Source organism: Oncorhynchus mykiss, chromosome 27 (genome assembly GCF_057628025.1).
Source record: "Oncorhynchus mykiss isolate SJ-2025 chromosome 27, ASM5762802v1, whole genome shotgun sequence".
NCBI classification, from domain to species: Eukaryota; Metazoa; Chordata; class Actinopteri; order Salmoniformes; family Salmonidae; genus Oncorhynchus; species Oncorhynchus mykiss.
The window spans coordinates 49161111-49180000 of record NC_143048.1 but is presented as its reverse complement, the minus strand read 5'-3'; the positions used below and the strand labels follow the sequence as shown (position 1 = coordinate 49180000).

Here is an 18890-nt window from a genome sequence, read left to right as displayed (position 1 = left end):
TTTGGCCTTTCTAGGGAGTTTTTCCTAGCCAACGTGCTTCTACACCTGCATTGCTTGCTGTTTGGGGTGGGTTTCTGTACAGCACTTTGAGATATCAGCTGATGTAAGAAGGGCTATATAAATACATTTGATTTTATTTTGATTTGAGAGGAGAGGAGATGATAAGAGGAGAGGAGAAAAAAAGTATGAGAAATGGTGTATTTTCAGATCACCTAGATCACCCTACACATCAACACACCTACTAGATTTGAGCTCTCCTGTTCTCTCCTCTTCTCTCCTGTTCTCTCCTGTTCTCTCCTCTTCTCTCCTGTTCTCTCCTGTTCTCTCCTCTTCTCTCCTCTTCTCTCCTCTTCTCTCCTGTTCTCTCCTCTTCTCTCCTGTTCTCTCCTGTTCTCTCCTGTTCTCTCCTGTTCTCTCCTCTTCTCTCCTGTTCTCGCCTCTTCTCTCCTGTTCTCTCCTGTTCTCTACTGTTCTCTCCTCTTCTCTCCTCTTCTCTCATCTTCTCTCCTGTTCTCCCCTCTTCTCTCCTGTTCTCTCCTCTTCTCTCCTGTTCTCCTCTCTTCTCTCCTGTTCTCTCCTCTTCTCTCCTGTTCTCTCCTGTTCTCTCCTCTTCTCTCATGTTCTCTCCTCTTCTCTCCTGTTCTCTCCTCTTCTTTCCTGTTCTCTCCTCTTCTCTCCTCTTCTCTCATCTTCTCTCCTGTTCTCTCCTGTTCTCCTCTCTTCTCTCCTGTTCTCTCCTGTTCTCTCCTGTTCTCTCCTCTTCTCTCCTGTTCTCTCCTGTTCTCTCCTCTTCTCTCCTGTTCTCTCCTCTTCTCTCCTGTTCTCTCCTCTTCTCTCCTGTTCTCTCATCTTCTCTCCTGTTCTCTCCTCTCCTCTTCTCTCCTGTTCTCTCCTTTACTCAAATCAACTGTCTACCCTGTCTTGCTTTGATCTGTCACCATAAAACAAGTGTTTAAATGAGGTATGGTACATGCATGGTGTGGTATATATGTCACATCAGGTTTAAATGAGGTACGGTACATGCATGGTGTGGTATATCTGTCACATCAGGTTTAAATGAGGTACGGTACATGCATGGTGTGGTATATCTGTCACATCAGGTTTAAATGAGGTACGGTACATGCATGGTGTGGTATATCTGTGACATCAGGTTTAAATGAGGTACGGTACATGCATGGTGTGGTATATCTGTGACATCAGGTTTAAATGAGGTATGGTACATGCATGGTGTGGTATATCTGTCACATCAGGTTTAAATGAGGTACGGTACATGCATGGTGTGGTATATCTGTCACATCAGGTTTAAATGAGGTACGGTACATGCATGGGGTGGTATATATGTCACATCAGGTTTAAATGAGGTACGGTACATGCATGGTGTGGTATATCTGTCACATCAGGTTTAAATGAGGTACGGTACATGCATGGGGTGGTATATATGTCACATCAGGTTTAAATGAGGTACGGTACATGCATGGGGTGGCATATATGTCACATCATGTTTAAATGAGGTACGGTACATGCATGGTGTGGTATATCTGTCACATCAGGTTTAAATGAGGTATGGTACATGCATGGTGTGGTATATCTGTCACATCAGGTTTAAAATATTCATCTAGTTAACAGCTGCAGATGGCTTGTGATTTGTCATGCTAGTACTGTAGTGTGTCTCTATGTCTGAGTCCCAAATGGTACTCCATTCCCTATATAGTGACCTACTTTTGACCCTATGGGCTTTGGTCAAAAAGTAGTGCACTACATAGGGAATAGGGTGCTATTTAGGATTTACACTATATGGCTTCTGTATAATGAGAGAAGGTGTAGGCATGATACATGCATTAGTCAAGGTCTCCATGGCAATGATTCAAAAAAATGGAATGAAAATGAAATGAGAGAAACAGACAGATAAAAAAGAGATAAAAATAGAGAGGGGGACAGAGAGAGAGAGAGAGAGAGAGAGAGAGAGAGAGAGAGAGAGTGAGAGAGGGGGACAGAGAGAGAGAGAGAGAGAGAGATGGAGATAGAGAGAAAAAAATAGAGAGGGGGACAGAGAGAGAGAGAGTGAGAGAGAGAGAGAGAGAGAGAGATGGGGAGAGAGAAAAATACAGAGAGAGAGAGAGGGGGGAGAGAAAGAGGGGGGATGGGAGAAAGAGTAAGAGTGAAAGAAAGAAAGAAAGAAAGAAAGAAAGAAAGAAAGAAAGAACGAAAGAAAGAAAGAAAGGGAGAGAAAAACATGTACATGATCAAAAACAAATCTTAGAATCAACTATTAAAGACTACCAGAACCCACGGGATTCTCCAATTACATTGAATGAACTACAGGACAAAAAACAAACCCTCCAACCCAAAAAAGGCCTGTGGTGTTGATGGTATACTCAATGAAATCATAAAATATACAGACAACAAATTCCAACTGGCTATACTAAAACTCTTTATTTACATCATCCTCAGCTCTGGCATCTTCCCCAATATTTGGAACCAAGGACTGATCACCCCAATCCACAAAAGTGGAGACAAATTTGACCCCAATAACAACAGTGGGATATGCATGCACTTCTACCTTGGGGAAATCCTCTGCATTATCATTAACAGCAGACTCGTACATTTCCTCAGTGAAAACAACGTACTGAGCAAATGTCAAATTGGCTTTTTACCAAATAACTGTACGACAGACCACGTATTCACCCTGCACACCCTAATTGACAAACAAACAAACCAAAACAAATGCAAATTCTTCTTATGCTTTGTTGATTTCAAAAATGCTTTTGACTCAATTTGGCATGAGTGTATGTTATTCAAATTGATAGAAAGTGTTGTTGGGGGAAAAACATACAACATTATAAAATCCATGTACCCAAACAACAAGTGTTCGGTTAAAATGTGCAAAGAATACACACATTTCTTTCCACAGGGCCGTGGGGTGAGACAGGGATGCAGCTTAAGCCCCACCCTCTTCAACAAATATATCAACAAATTGGCGAGGGCACTAGAACAGTCTGCAGCACCCGGCCTCACCCTACTAGAATCTGAAGACAAATGTCTACTGTTTGCTGATGACCTGGTGCTTCTGTCACCAACCAAGGAGGGCCTACAGCAGCACCTAGATCTTCTGTACAGATTCTGTCAGACCTGGGCCCTGACAGTAAATCTCAGTAAGACTAAAATAATGGTGTTCCAAAAAAGGTCCAGTCACTAGGACAACAAATACAAATTCCATCTAGACACTGTTGCCCTAGAGCACACAAAAAAACTATACATACCTTGGCCGGTTATGGTTCTCAATCAGGGACAGCTGTCTATCGTTGTCTCTGATTGGGAACCATACTTAGGCAGCCCCTTTTCCCACCTGTCTTTGTGGGTAGTTGACTTGTGTTTGTGGCACTTAGCCCTCGTAAGCTTCACAGTCGTTTTTGTATTGTTTCTTGTTTTGTTGGCGTCATTCCAAAATAAAGGATGTATGTTCACCATGCGGGTAAAATAATAAATAATAAAAAATACATTTAAAAAAATGTACTTGTCCAGTGGCGATTTTATGAAGCTGTTGAGGCGCCTTTTGGTCTTGGCCTTGGTGCTCCTTGCCGTGCGGTAGCAAAGAAACAGTCTATAACTAGAGACTGGAGTCTCTGACAATTTTATGGGCTGGGCCCCAGTGGGGAGCTTGGCCCCAGTGATGTACTGGGCCATTCGCACTACCCTCTGTAGCGCCAGGCGGTGATGCAACCGGTGACGCCTCTTGCATTGAGATGCAGTGCCTTAGACTGCTGCGCCACTCAGGCAGTAGCCGGGTATTAGGGGCCAAGCCACATTTCTTCAGTCATGATCTTCAGTCATCTTCAGTCATGATTGGCTGAGATAATGGATGGGCTGGACATGCTGAGAGATGATTGGTCTGCCATGTAGCATGTTTCTGTCTATAAGATGAGCTCCTCAGTATGCGTAGATAATCCTTGCTACCACGTTTTTTTTATTTTTATAACGTTGGCCATGAAGAACTGCAAAAGTGTTGCTACTGCTCTCAATAACATTGATTCCCTGAATTTATCAGGTGCTATAGATCAACGATCAGCAGGATAAAGTCGTAGTGGACGACTTCCTGCCCACGGGTCAGTGTGAACTGGAGTGACTTGACAACAACGTGGACCAAAACAAGCTGTACAAACAAAAACGGAGTTAAATGGTTCCAAGAGGGTGTGAACGATGCTGAATGGGTGTAGACAAAGAAGAGCTCTCCAGTAGCTGTACCGAAACATTCAAGGGCCATTTTCTTTAAAAGTGGTGTTACAAGCTTACAGTATCAACTTCCAAAGCAGAATTACTTTCCCATTGTTTCTCAACTGTAGTGTATGATATATATATATATATATTTTTTAGTTCTTAGTCCCTACTTTTATCCAATGTAAAAAAAACACAATTTGAAATGTTTGCTACATAGGACCGAATCGAAGTGGTCTGTCACAAATACTTAATTCTAGCTGAGAGTGGCTAGTCTTTAAAACATGCAGCAGAACATCCAGTATTTTAAGCACCGAGCGTATCACAGGTTCAGAAATCACCATGAGCTGATAAAAGGGTTCATATTCCTCTATTCCCTCCAGCCCCTGATGCAACAGACGTGTTATTTTATTTCCCTATGATTGTATATATTCTCTCTCCTTCCATCGCTCTCTCTCTCTCTCTCTCATTGTCTCTCTCTCTCTCCATCACTCTCTCTTGCATTGTCTCTCTCTCTCCATCACTCTCTCTCTCTCTCTCTCATTGTCTCTCTCCTTCCATCGCGCTCTCTCTCTCTCTCTCTCTCATTGTCTCTCTCTCTCCATCACTCTCTTGCATTGTCTCTCTCTCTCCATCACTCTCTCTCTCTCTCTCTCATTGTCTCTCTCTCTCCCTCACTCTCTCTCTCTCATTGTCTCTCTCTCTCCATCACTCTCTCTCTCATTGTCTCTCTCTCTCCATCACTCTCTCTCTCATAGTCTCTCTCTCTCCATCTCCGTCTCTCTCTCATTGTCTCTCTCTCTCCCTCACTCTCTCTATCATTGTCTCTCTCTCCATCACTCTCTCTCTCATTGTCTCTCTCTCTCCATCACTCTCTCTCTCCCTCTCCATCTCTGTCTCTCTCCTGTCACTCCTTCTGTCACTCTTAAGTATTAGAAAACTGGGGACTCGCTCTCCTCGTTCCTCTCCAATTCTCCTTCCCTCCTTCTCACCCTCCCCTCCTCCCCTCTCTCTCCGTTTCGTATTAGCTAGCGGAAAGGAACGTAGCAATCTTAATGGACTCATTTAATTCCCTGACATGGTGAGAACAGCGTGGAGAAATGTTTTTATTTCTTAGTCTCTCTGACACACACACACACACAAACACAAACATAGACGTAGCTTCAGGCTACTTGACAGGTAATTACAGTGTATCTTGAGTACCTTTAGGGAACCCTCCATCAAATACACACGCATGAACACACACACACACACACACACACACACACACACGCACGCACGCGCACACGTACACACACACACACACACACACACACACACACACACACACACACACACACACACATACACACACACACACACACACACACACTCCATCACATCACACAAACCAAACCTAATGGTCTCGAAAACACAAGAAACACGACACCACACACACTGAGCAAAAGACAAATATCTGCCAACACAATCACGGTATTTAATCTAGCATCCATAATGAAACTAGGCAGAGCTAAACTGTGATTTATCAAACCAGTGAACAGTGGTGTGATGGTGCTGGTTACACCTGCTGCATGTGGATCTGAAGGCAGTCCCCTCTTCATTATCAGTCAGCTGTCCTAAACAGACAGCCATACAGTGAAGGGAGGTTGGAGCATGGCCACTCCCGAGCCTCTCATTATCAAATTCAAATTCATTTAGAACCCCCCCCCCCCCCCCAAATAAAAAAAAATATTCTAATCAGATATGCAGATATGCAGAGGTTGAATAAACAAAAGCAGCAGGCCCCTTGGTTCTTAAATCACTGGGATGTGAAGTGGAAGAGAGCTATGCTAATCACAGCCTGGGGGCTAAGCTAACTGCTGTACCTTCCTATGCTAATCACAGCCTGGGGGCTAAGCTAACTGCTGTACCTTCCTATGCTGATCACAGCCTGGGGGCTAAGCTAACTGCTGTATCTTCCTATGCTAATCACAGCCTGGGGGCTAAGCTAACTGCTGTATCTTCCTATGCTAATCACAGCCTGGGGGCTAAGCTAACTGCTGTATCTTCCTATGCTGATCACAGCCTGGGGGCTAAGCTAACTGCTGTACCTTCCTATGCTAATCACAGCCTGGGGGCTAAGCTAACTGCTGTACCTTCCTATGCTAATCACAGCCTGGGGGCTAAGCTAACTGCTGTACCTTCCTATGCTAATCACAGCCTGGGGGGCTAAGCTAACTACTGTACCTTCCTATGCTAATCACAGCCTGGGGGCTAAGCTAACTGCTGTACCTTCCTATGCTAATCACAGCCTGGGGGCTAAGCTAACTGCTGTACCTTCCTATGCTAATCACAGCCTGGGGGCTAAGCTAACTGCTGTACCTTCCTATGCTAATCACAGCCTGGGGGCCAAGCTAACTGCTGTACCTTCCTATGCTGATCACAGCCTGGGGGCTAAGCTAACTGCTGTACCTTCCTATGCTAATCACAGCCTGGGGGCTAAGCTAACTGCTGTACCTTCCTATGCTAATCACAGCCTGGGGGCCAAGCTAACTGCTGTACCTTCCTATGCTGATCACAGCCTGGGGGCTAAGCTAACTGCTGTACCTTCCTATGCTAATCACAGCCTGGGGGCTAAGCTAACTGCTGTACCTTCCTATGCTGATCACAGCCTGGGGGCTAAGCTAACTGCTGTACCTTCCTATGCTAATCACAGCCTGGGGGCTAAGCTAACTGCTGTACCTTCCTATGCTGATCACAGCCTGGGGGCTAAGCTAACTGCTGTACCTTCCTATGCTAACCACAGCCTGGGGGCTAAGCTAACTGCTGTACCTTCCTATGCTGATCACAGCCTGAGGACTAAGCTAACTGCTGTACCTTCCTATGCTGATCACAGCCTGGGGGCCAAGCTAACTGCTGTACCTTCCTATGCTGTACCTTCCTTCGTCAAAACTCTCTCTCTTTCTCAATTCAAGGGGCTTTATTGGCATGGGAAATGTGTTAACGTTGCCAAAGCAAGTGAAATAGATAATAAATGAAAGGGTAAGAAACAATAAATAATGAACAGTAAACATTACACTCACAAAAGTTTCAGAAGAATCAAGACATTTCAAATAGTTTGGTTTGTATCTCTCTCTCTCTCTCTCTCTCTCTCTCTCTCTCTCATCGAGATCAAATTCCAACATACAGACATTAAAACCATGAGCATAAGCTGCACCACTAAAGCACACTAGACAACAGCTAAACACAGCTAAACACAGCTAAACCACAGATAAACACAGATAAACACAGCTAAACACAGCTAAACCACAGCTAAACACAGATAAACACAGCTAAACCACAGCTAAAAAACAGATAAACACAGATAAACACAGATAAACACAGCTAAACAACAGCTAAACACAGCTAAACACAGCTAAACACAGCTACATACAGCACACACACACACACACACACACACACACACACACACACAGCCACTCCAGAGTATGTTGTCCAAAAGTAACTATGAAAACACCAGTTAGCAACCCACTTTCAGGCAAAAAAGACCCCTCCAACAAGAAATGTATTAGAGCAGATACCCAGAGAGTATTAGTGCATCAATGGATACTGTTGAGCTAGAGAGGATACACAATCAATGCTTAATGTTGAGCTAGAGAGGATACACAATCAATGCTTAATGTTGAGCTAGAGAGGATACACAATCAATGCTTAATGTTGAGCTAGAGAGGATACACAATCAATGCTTAATGTTGAGCTAGAGAGGATACACAATCAATGCTTAATGTTGAGCTAGAGGATACACAATCAATGCTTAATGTTGAGCTAGAGAGGATACACAATCAATGCTTAATGTTGAGCTAGAGAGGATACACAATCAATGCTTAATGTTGAGCTAGAGAGGATACACAATCAATGCTTAATGTTGAGCTAGAGAGGATACACAATCAATGCTTAATGTTGAGCTAGAGAGGATACACAATCAATGCTTAATGTTGAGCTAGAGAGGATACACAATCAATGCTTAATGTTGAGCTAGAGGATACACAATCAATGCTTAATGTTGAGCTAGAGAGGATACATAATCAATTGATACTGTTGAGCTAGAGAGGATACACAATCAATGCTTAATGTTGAGCTAGAGAGGATACACAATCAATGCTTAATGTTGAGCTAGAGAGGATACACAATCAATGCTTAATGTTGAGCTAGAGGATACACAATCAATGCTTAATGTTGAGCTAGAGAGGATACATAATCATTTGATACTGTTGAGCTATAGAGGATACACAATCAATGCTTAATGTTGAGCTAGAGAGGATACACAATCAATGCTTAATGTTGAGCTAGAGGATACACAATCAATGCTTAATGTTGAGCTAGAGGATACATAATCATTTGATACTGTTGAACTAGAGAGGATACACAATCAATGCTTAATGTTGAGCTAGAGAGGATACATAATCAATGCTTAATGTTGAGCTAGATGATACACAATCAATGCTTAATGTTGAGCTAGAGGATACATAATCATTTGATACTGTTGAACTAGAGAGGATACACAATCAATGCTTAATGTTGAGCTAGAGAGGATACATAATCAATGCTTAATGTTGAGCTAGATGATACACAATCAATGCTTAATGTTGAGCTAGAGGATACATAATCATTTGATACTGTTGAACTAGAGAGGATACACAATGACATATTCCTGCAGCTCTTTCTCTTTCTAACGGTCTAATGCAGATATTCCCAAACCAAATAAAAATGTGATTAACATCTTTATTTTAAAAAATGAGCTTAAAGTTTTCTTCACTGACCATAATGTTCACTTGTCTGACCGCTTGCATGATGACGGGTTTCTCACACGACTGACCTATCTGGGTGATGTTGTTATGTGCATCCTTTAAAGCACACCCTTCTCATTAATCTGTGATGAGTTATTCACCATTTTCGATGAACAAATAAGGTTTTATATGTAAGATGGTTAAATAAAGAGCAAAATGATTGATTATTATTATATTATTATTTGTGCCCTGGTCCTATAAGAGATCTTGGTCACTTCCCACGAGCCGGGTGGTGACAAAAACTCACCCTCATTCTAATGTTTAATAGTATAGTATATCGTATAGCGTGTGCAGCAGGCTACAATGAGGGAAAAAAACAACATTTGAGAGTGCGCTGACCCTGGTGCTAGAGGGGGTACAGCTGACCCTGGTGCTAGATGGGGTACAGCTGACCCTGGTGCTAGAGGGGGTACAGGTGACCCTGGTGCTAGAGGGGGTACAGGTGACCCTGGTGCTAGAGGGGGTACAGCTGACCCTGGTGCTAGAGGGGGTACAGCTGACCCTGGTGCTAGAGGGGGTACAGCTGACCCTGGTGCTAGAGGGGGTACAGCTGACCCTGGTGCTAGAGGGCGTACAGCTGACCCTGGTGCTAGAGGGCGTACAGCTGACCCTGGTGCTAGAGGGGGTACAGCTGACCCTGGTGCTAGAGGGGGTACAGCTGACCCTGGTGCTAGAGGGGGTACAGCTGACCCTGGTGCTAGAGGGGGTACAGCTGACCCTGGTGCTAGAGGGGGTACAGCTGACCCTGGTGCTAGAGGGGGTACAGCTGACCCTGGTGCTAGAGGGGGTACAGCTGACCCTGGTGCTAGAGGGCGTACAGCTGACCCTGGTGCTAGAGGGGGTACAGCTGACCCTGGTGCTAGAGGGGGTACAGCTGACCCTGGTGCTAGAGGGGGTACAGCTGACCCTGGTGCTAGAGGGGGTACAGCTGACCCTGGTGCTAGAGGGGGTACAGCTGACCCTGGTGCTAGAGGGGGTACAGCTGACCCTGGTGCTAGAGGGGGTACAGCTGACCCTGGTGCTAGAGGGGGTACAGCTGACCCTGGTGCTAGAGGGGGTACAGCTGACCCTGGTGCTAGAGGGGGTACAGCTGACCCTGGTGCTAGAGGGGGTACAGCTGACCCTGGTGCTAGATGGGGTACAGCTGACCCTGGTGCTAGAGGGGGTACAGCTGACCCTGGTGCTAGAGGGGGTACAGCTGACCCTGGTGCTAGAGGGGGTACAGCTGACCCTGGTGCTAGAGGGGGTACAGCTGACCCTGGTGCTAGAGGGGGTACAGCTGACCCTGGTGCTAGAGGGGGTACAGCTGACCCTGGTGCTAGAGGGGGTACAGCTGACCCTGGTGCTAGAGGGGGTACAGCTGACCCTGGTGCTAGAGGGCGTACAGCTGACCCTGGTGCTAGAGGGGGTACAGCTGACCCTGGTGCTAGAGGGCGTACAGCTAACCCTGGTGCTAGAGGGGGTACAGATGACCCTGGTGCTAGAGGGCGTACAGCTGACCCTGGTGCTAGAGGGGGTACAGCTGACCCTGGTGCTAGAGGGGGTACAGCTGACCCTGGTGCTAGAGGGGGTACAGCTGACCCTGGTGCTAGAGGGGGTACAGCTGACCCTGGTGCTAGATGGGGTACAGCTGACCCTGGTGCTAGAGGGGGTACAGCTAGAGGTTGAATGTTTGAAGGGGTACGGGACTATGAAAAGTTTGGGAACCACTACTCTAATGATTATTGCCGTCTACATACCGCCACAGACTGATGCTGACACTAAGACCGCACCCAACCAGCTGTATAAGGCCACTCAACCAGCTGTATAAGGCCACTCAACCAGCTGTATAAGGCCACTCAACCAGCTGTATAAGGCCACTCAACCAGCTGTATAAGGCCACTCAACCAGCTGTATAAGGCCACTCAACCAGCTGTATAAAGGCCACTCAACCAGCTGTATAAGGCCACTCAACCAACTGCCATGAGCAAACAGGAAAATGCTCATCCAAAGCCTAAACCCATACAGGGAACTCTAGTTAATAACTAGAGATATCTCCTTAAAGTTTATAACTAGGGCTATCTCCTCAAAGTTTATTACTAGGGATATCTCCTCAAAGTTTATTACTAGGGCTATCTCTTCAAAGTTTATATTTAGGGCTATCTCCTCAAAGTTTATAAGTAGGGCTATCTCCTCAAAGTTTATATTTAGGGCTATCTCCTGAAATCGATTTTCCCCTATCACTATTCCTAACTCTCCTCTGACTCCTTAACAAAACGGGCCAGGGTCTGGTCTATGGTTATCTCTATGAAACAACACCACCCACAGTGCTAGCTAGCTACTACTACCCCCTCAGACACTCCAGAAAGCAGCAGTGTAGACGACAGATCACTTACCTACCACCTAGTAGCTCGCTGGTCTCTCTCTCTCTCTCTCTCTCTCTCTCTCTCTCTCTCTCTCTCTCTCTCTCTCTCTCTCTCTCTCTCTCTCTCTCTCTCTCTCTCTCTATATATATATATATATATATGTCTCTCTCTCTCTCTCTCTCTCTCTCTCTCTCTCTCTCTCTCTCTCTCTCCCTCCCTCCCTCCCTCCCTCCCTCCACTACCCTGTAGAAAGCAGTAGTAGTGAGGAAGACCATTAAACTCACCATCTAGCATCCCAGTAGTACCAGCAGTAGCAGCATAGATGTTTCCTGAGCCAGTTCTAACTAAGAATGAATTAGGGCCAAACTCTTCTTCAGAGTCAGAGCCCTGAGCTTGCAGTGGGGCGGGCTGAGTCGCACAGTTACCTAGAAACCTTCCCTGGCTCTCATTGGCTGCTGACAAGGAGGGGGGAGGGTACGGGAGCTGCTCGTGCTGGACAGGGGAGGAGGAGGAGGAACAATGCAGAGGAAGACCTGTAGGACGGACGGACGGACGGACGGACGGACGGACGGACGGACGGACGGACGGACGGACGGACGGACGGACGGACGGACGGACGGACGGACGGACGGACGGACGGACGGACGGACAGACAGACAGACAGACAGACAGACAGACAGACAGACAGACAGACAGACAGACAGACAGACAGACAGACAGACAGACACGGAGGACCAATGAAACAACACAACACCACTCTTATTATATGCTTCTCTGTTGGGGTGGGGCGTTGTATTGTGTTTTTTGATGTGTTGCGTTGTGATTGAGGAACCACATGAGGACCAAATGAAACACCACAGCCCCCCCCCCCCCCCCCAGAGGAGCAGGCTACAATGACAGAAGAGAACACACAACATGATAAAAGAGGCTTTAACTGTGAAATCAGGTTCCAAGACACATTACCAGGGACATGTCAGGAACAAATCAATCTTGTCTTTCTTCTAGTTGTATTTATCTTTTAAATCCCCAGCTACTATTTAAACATCTACAGGAAGTTAAAACTAAAAATGTATTTTCATATGGTGAAAAGAAATGGCAATAGACTGGGGAGAGTTTATTTTTCTTCTGTTAAAAACATTCGACAGATGATCTTTGTGAATTTTTAATCAGGCTGTATAAGAAAAACACAGTGTTCAGACAGAAACTAAAAAAGAGAAACAGATTTTAAAAAAAAGGGCCAATGAAATTACAAAAAAATATACACTGCTCAAAAAAATAAAGGGAACACTAAAATAACACATCCTAGATCTGAATGAATGAAAATATTCTTATTAAATACTTTTTTCTTTACATAGTTGATGTGCTGACAACAAAATCACACAAAAATTATCAATGGAAATCAAATTTATCAACCCATGGAGGTCTGGATTTGGAGTCACACTCAAAATTAAAGTGGAAAACCACACTACAGGCTGATCCAACTTTGATGTAATGTCCTTAAAACAACTCAAAATGAGGCTCAGTAGTGTGTGTGGCCTCCCTATAATGCCTGGGCATGCTCCTGATGAGGTGGCGGATGGTCTCCTGAGGGATCTCCTCCCAGACCTGGACTAAAGCATCCGCCAACTCCTGGACAGTCTGTGGTGCAACGTGGCGTTGGTGGATGGAGTGAGACATGATGTCCCAGATGTGCTCAGTTGGATTCAGGTCTGGGGAACGGGCGGGCCAGTCCATAGCATCAATGCCTTCCTGTGTCACACTCCAGCCACACGAGGTCTAGCATTGTCTTGCATTAGAAGGAACCCAGGGCCAACAGCACCAGCATATGGTCTCACAAGGGGTCTGAGGATCTCATCTCGGTACCTAATGGCAGTCAGGCTACCTCTGGCGAGCACATGGAGGGCTGTGCGGCCCCCCAAAGAAATGCCACCCCACACCATGACTGACCCACCGCCAAACCGGTCATGCTGGAAGATGTTGCAGGCAGCAGAACGTTCTCCACGGCGTCTCCAGACTGTCACGTCTGTCACATGTGCTCAGTGTGAACCTGCTTTCATCTGTGAAGAGCACAGTGCGCCAGTGGCGAATTTGCCAATCTTGGTGTTCTCTGGCAAATGCCAAACATCCGGTACGGTGTTGGGCTGTAAGCACAACCCCCACCTGTGGACGCCGGGCCCTCATACCACCCTCATGGAGTCTGTTTCTGACCGTTTGAGCAGACACATGCACATTTGTGGCCTGCTGGAGGTCATTTTGCAGGGCTCTGGCAGTGCTCCTCCTGCTCGTCCTTGCACAAAGGCGGAGGTAGCGGTCCTGCTGCTGGGTTGTTGCCCTCCTACGGCCTTCTCCACGTCTCCTGATGTACTGGCCTGTCTCCTGGTAGCGCCTCCATGCTCTGGACACAACGCTGACAGACACAGCAAACCTTCTTGCCACAGCTCGCATTGATGTGCCATCCTGGATGAGCTGCACTACCTGAGCCACTTGTGTGGGTTGTAGACTCCGTCTCATGCTACCACTAGAGTGAAAGCACCGCCAGCATTCAAAAGTGACCAAAACATCAGCCAGGAATCATAGGACCTGAGAAGTGGTCTGTGGTCTCCACCTGCAGAACCACTCCTTTATTGGGGGTGTCTTGCTAAATGCCTATAATTTCCACCTGTTGTCTATTCCATTTGCACAACAGCATGTGAAATGTATTGTCAATCAGTGTTGCTTCCTAAGTGGACAGTTTGATTTCACAGAAGTGTGATTGACTTGGAGTTACATTGTGTTGTTTAAGTGTTCCCTTAATTTTTTTGAGAAGTGTATTTAAAAATGTAAAAAGAGTCACACAGAAAATTAGAATAAGAACAAAATATTCTGATTCATGTAAATGCCATCCCTACTGGTGCTCTTCCATGCCGTCCCTATGAGGGGTGCGTCACTTGAGTGGGTTGAGTCACTGACGTGATCTTCCTGTCTGGGTTGGCGCCCCCCCCTTGGGTTGGGCCGTGGCGGAGATCTTTGTGGGCTATACTCGGCCTTAACTCAGGATGGTAAGTTGGTGGTTGAATATATCCCTCTAGTGGTGTGGGGGCTGTGCTTTGGCAAAGTTGGTGGGGTTATATCCTTCCTGTTTGGCCCTGTCCGGGGGTGTCATTGGATGGGGCCACAGTGTCTCCTGACCCTCCTGTCTCAGCCTCCAGTATTTATGCTGCAGTAGTTTATGTGTCGGGGGGCTAGGGTCAGTCTGTTATATCTGGAGTACTTCTCCTGTCTTATCCGGTGTTCTGTGTGAATGTAAGTATGCTCTCTCTAATTCTCTCTTTCTTTCGCTCTCTCAGAGGACCTGAGCCCTAGGACCATGCCTCAGAACTACCTGACATGATGACTCCTTGCTGTCCCCAGTCCACCTGGCCGTGCTGCTGCTCCAGTTTAAACTGTTCTGCCTGCGGCTATGGAACCCTGACCTGCTACCTGTCCCAGACCTGCTGTTTTCAACTCTCTAGAGACAGCAGGAGCGGTAGAGATACTCTGAATGATCGGCTATGAAAAGCCAACTGACATTTACTCCTGAGGTGCTGATTTGCTGCACCCTCGACCACTACTGTGGTTATTATTATTTGACCATGCTGGTCATTTATGAACATTTGAACATTTTGGCCATGTTCTGTTATAATCTCAACCCAGCACAGCCAGAAGAGGACTGGCCACCCCTCACAGCCTGTTTCCTCTCTAGGTTTCTCCCTAGGTTTTGGAGTTTTTCCTAGCCATCGTGCTTCTACACCTGTTGTGCATGCTGTGTGGGGTTTTAGGCTGGGTTTCTGTACAGCACTTTGAGACATCAGCTGATGTAAGAAGGGCTATATAAATACATTTGATTTGATTTAATTTGAAATGCTTGTTCAGGCAAATGAGAAATAAGTGCACTCAGGCTATCCAGAAGGCCAAAGTTAGTTACTTTAAGGAGCAGTTCTCTCTCTGTGGGGTCTAACCCCAAGAAGTTCTGGAAAACAGTTAAAGACCTGGAGAATAAATCCTCCTCCTCACAGCTGCCCATGTTCCTTAACGTTGATGATGTGGTTGTTACTGACAAGAAGAACATAGCTGAGCTCTTTAATCACCACTTCGTTAAGTCAGGATTCCTATTTGGCTCAGCCATGCCTCCTTGCCCGTCCTACATTTCCTCTCCCACCACTTCGTTAAGTCAGGATTCCTATTTGGCTCAGCCATGCCTCCTTGCCCGTCCTACATTTCCTCTCCCACCACTTCATTAAGTCAGGATTCCTATTTGACTCAGCCATGCCTCCTTGCCCGTCCAACATTTCCTCTCCCACCACTTCATTAAGTCAGGATTCCTATTTGGCTCAGCCATGCCTCCTTGCCCGTTCAACATTTCCTCTCCCACCACTTCATTAAGTCAGGATTCCTATTTGACTCAGCCATGCCTCCTTGCCCGTCCTACATTTCCTCTCCCACCACTTCGTTAAGTCAGGATTCCTATTTGACTCAGCCATGCCTCCTTGCCCGTCCTACATTTCCTCTCCCACCACTTCGTTAAGTCAGGATTCCTATTTGGCTCAGCCATGCCTCCTTGCCCGTCCAACATTTCCTCTCCCACCACTTCGTTAAGTCAGGATTCCTATTTGACTCAGCCATGCCTCCTTGCCCGTCCAACATTTCCTCTCCCACCACTTCGTTAAGTCAGGAGTCCCTAAGTCACTGAGTCCGAGGTGCTAAAGGAGTTCCTTAAACTTGATCCCTCCCAAAAAAAACAGCTGGGTCAGATGGTTTAGTTTCTTTAAGGTTGCTGCCACTATCATCGCCTAGCCAGATCTCTGACCTTTTTAACCTGTCTCTCCTCTCTGGGGAGGTTCCCATTGCTTGGAAGGCAGCCACGGTTCGTCCTTTATTTAAAGGGGGAGATCAAGCTGATCCTAACTGTTATAGGCCTATTTCTATCTTGCCCTGTTAATCGAAAGTGTTGGGAAAACTTCTCAATAATCAATTGACTGTCTTTCTTGATGTCTATAGTATTCACTCTGGTACGCAATCTGGTTTCTGCTCAGGTTATGGATGTATCACTGCAACCTTGAAGGTCCTCAATGATGTCACCATTGCTCTTGATTCTAAGCAATGTTGTGCTGCTATTTTTATTGACTTGGCCAAAGCCTTTGATACGGTAGACCATTCCATTCTTGTGGGGTGTCTAAGGAGTATTTGTGTCTCTGAGGGGTCTTTGGCCTGGTTTGCTAACTACCTCTCTCAAAGAGTGCAGCGTATAAAGTCAGAAAATCTGCTGTCTCAGCCACGGCCTGTCACCAAGGGAGTACCCCAAGGCTTGACTCTAGGCCCTACGCTCTTCTCAATTTACATCAACAACATAGCTAAGGCAGTAGGAAGCTCTCTCATCGATTTATATGCAGATGATACAGTCTTATACACAGCTGGCCGCTCCCAGGATTTGGTGTTAAACATTAAAGCATTAAAGCATTCTTAGTGTCCAACAAGCTTTATCTGTCCTTAACCTACTTCTGAACACCTCTAAAACAAAGGTCATGTGGTTTGGTAAGAAAAATGTCCCTTCCCCCCCGCCGGCGTGACTACTACCTCTGAGGGTTTAGAGGTTGAGGTAGTCACCTCATACAAGTACTTGGGAGTATGGATAGACGGTACACTGTCCTTCTCTCAGCTCTTATCAAAGCTGCAGGCTAAAGTTAAATCTAGACTTGGTTTCCTCTATTGTAATCGCTCCTCTTTCACCCCAGCTGCCAAACTAAGCCTGCCTCAGAAGACCATCCTACCCATGCTAGATTATGGAGACATAATTTATAGATCGGCAGGTAAGGGTGCTCTCGAGCGGCTAGAGTTTCTTTACCATTCAGCCATCAGATTGGCCACCAATGTTCCTTATAGGACACATCACTGCACTCCCTCTGTAAACTGGTCATCTCTGTATACCCGTCGCAAGACCCACTGGTTGATGCTTATTTATAAAACCCTCTTAAGCATCACTCCCCCCTATCTGAGATATCTACTACCAGCCCTCATCCTCCACATACAACACCCGTTCTGACAGTCACATTCTGGTAAAGGTCCCCAAAGCACACATCCCTGGGTCGCTCCTCTTTTCAGTTCGCTGCAGCTAGCGACTGGAACGAGCTGCAACAAACACTCAAACTGGACCGTTTTATCTCCAATCTCTTCATTCAAAGACTCAATCATGGACACTCTTACTGACAGCTGTCTCTACCTTATTGCCCTATGTGCTGTTGTCTGTGACCAATAATGTTTGTACCATGTTGCACCACGCTACCATGTTGTGTTGCTACCATGCTACCATGGTGTACCATAATACCATGATGCACCGTGCTACCATGTTGTACCATGCTACCATGTTGTACTATGCTACCATGTTGTACCATGCTACCACGTTGTACCATGCTACCATGTTGTACCATTCTACCACGTTGTACAATGCTACCATGTTGTACAATGCTATCATGTTGTACAATGCTACCATGTTGTACCATGCTACCATGTTGTACCACGCTACCATGCTGTACCACGCTACCATGTTGTACAACGCTACCATGTTGTACCATGCTACCATGCTGTACCATGCTACCATGTTGTACAACACTACCATGTTGTACCATGCTACCATGTTGTACCATGCTACCATGCTGTACCACGCTACCATGTTGTACAATGCTACCATGTTGTACCATGCTACCATGTTGTACCATGCTACCATGCTGTACCACGCTACCATGTCATACCATGCCACCATGTTGTATCATGCTACCATGTTGTACCATGCTACCATGCTGTACCATGCTACCACGTTGTACCATGCTACCATGTTGTACCATGCTACCACGTTGTACCATGCTACCACGTTGTACAATGCTACCATGTTGTACCATGCTACCATGCTGTGTTGCTACCATGCTGTGTTGTCATGTGTTGCTGCCATGCTGTGTTGTCGTCTTAGGACTTTCCTTATGTAGTGTTGTCTCTCTTGTTGTGATGTGTTTTTCCTATATTTATATTGTATTTATATATTTTGTTCGTCTCAGGCCCCCGTCCCAGCAGGATGCCTTTTGCCTTTTGGTAGGCCGTCATCGCAAATAAGAATGTGTTCTTAAACTGACTTGCATATTTAAATAAAGGTTAAATCAAATAAATTAAAAAGCCTCAGCAGATAGAACCATATATACTGATTCATGTAAATGATATGCAGCAGATAGAACCATAGATACTGATTCATGTAAATGATATGAAGCAGATGGAGCCATATATACTGATTCATGTAAATGATATGCAGCAGATAGAACCATAGATACTGATTCATGTAAATGATATGCAGCAGATGGAGCCATATATACTGATTCATGTAAATGATATGCAGCAGATAGAACCATATATACTGATTCATGTAAATGATATGCAGCAGATAGAACCATATATACTGATTCATGTAAATGATATGCAGCAGATAGAACCATATATACTGATTCAT

General features: G+C 45.7%; 1 pseudogene across 1 annotated transcript in view; it reads right to left on the bottom strand.

Moving 5' to 3' along the window:
- The window catches only part of LOC149971330 (teneurin-4-like), a 336746-nt pseudogene that overhangs the window by 70627 nt on the left and 247229 nt on the right, over window positions 1-18890 (bottom strand). The gene's annotated exons all lie outside the window — the stretch shown is intronic.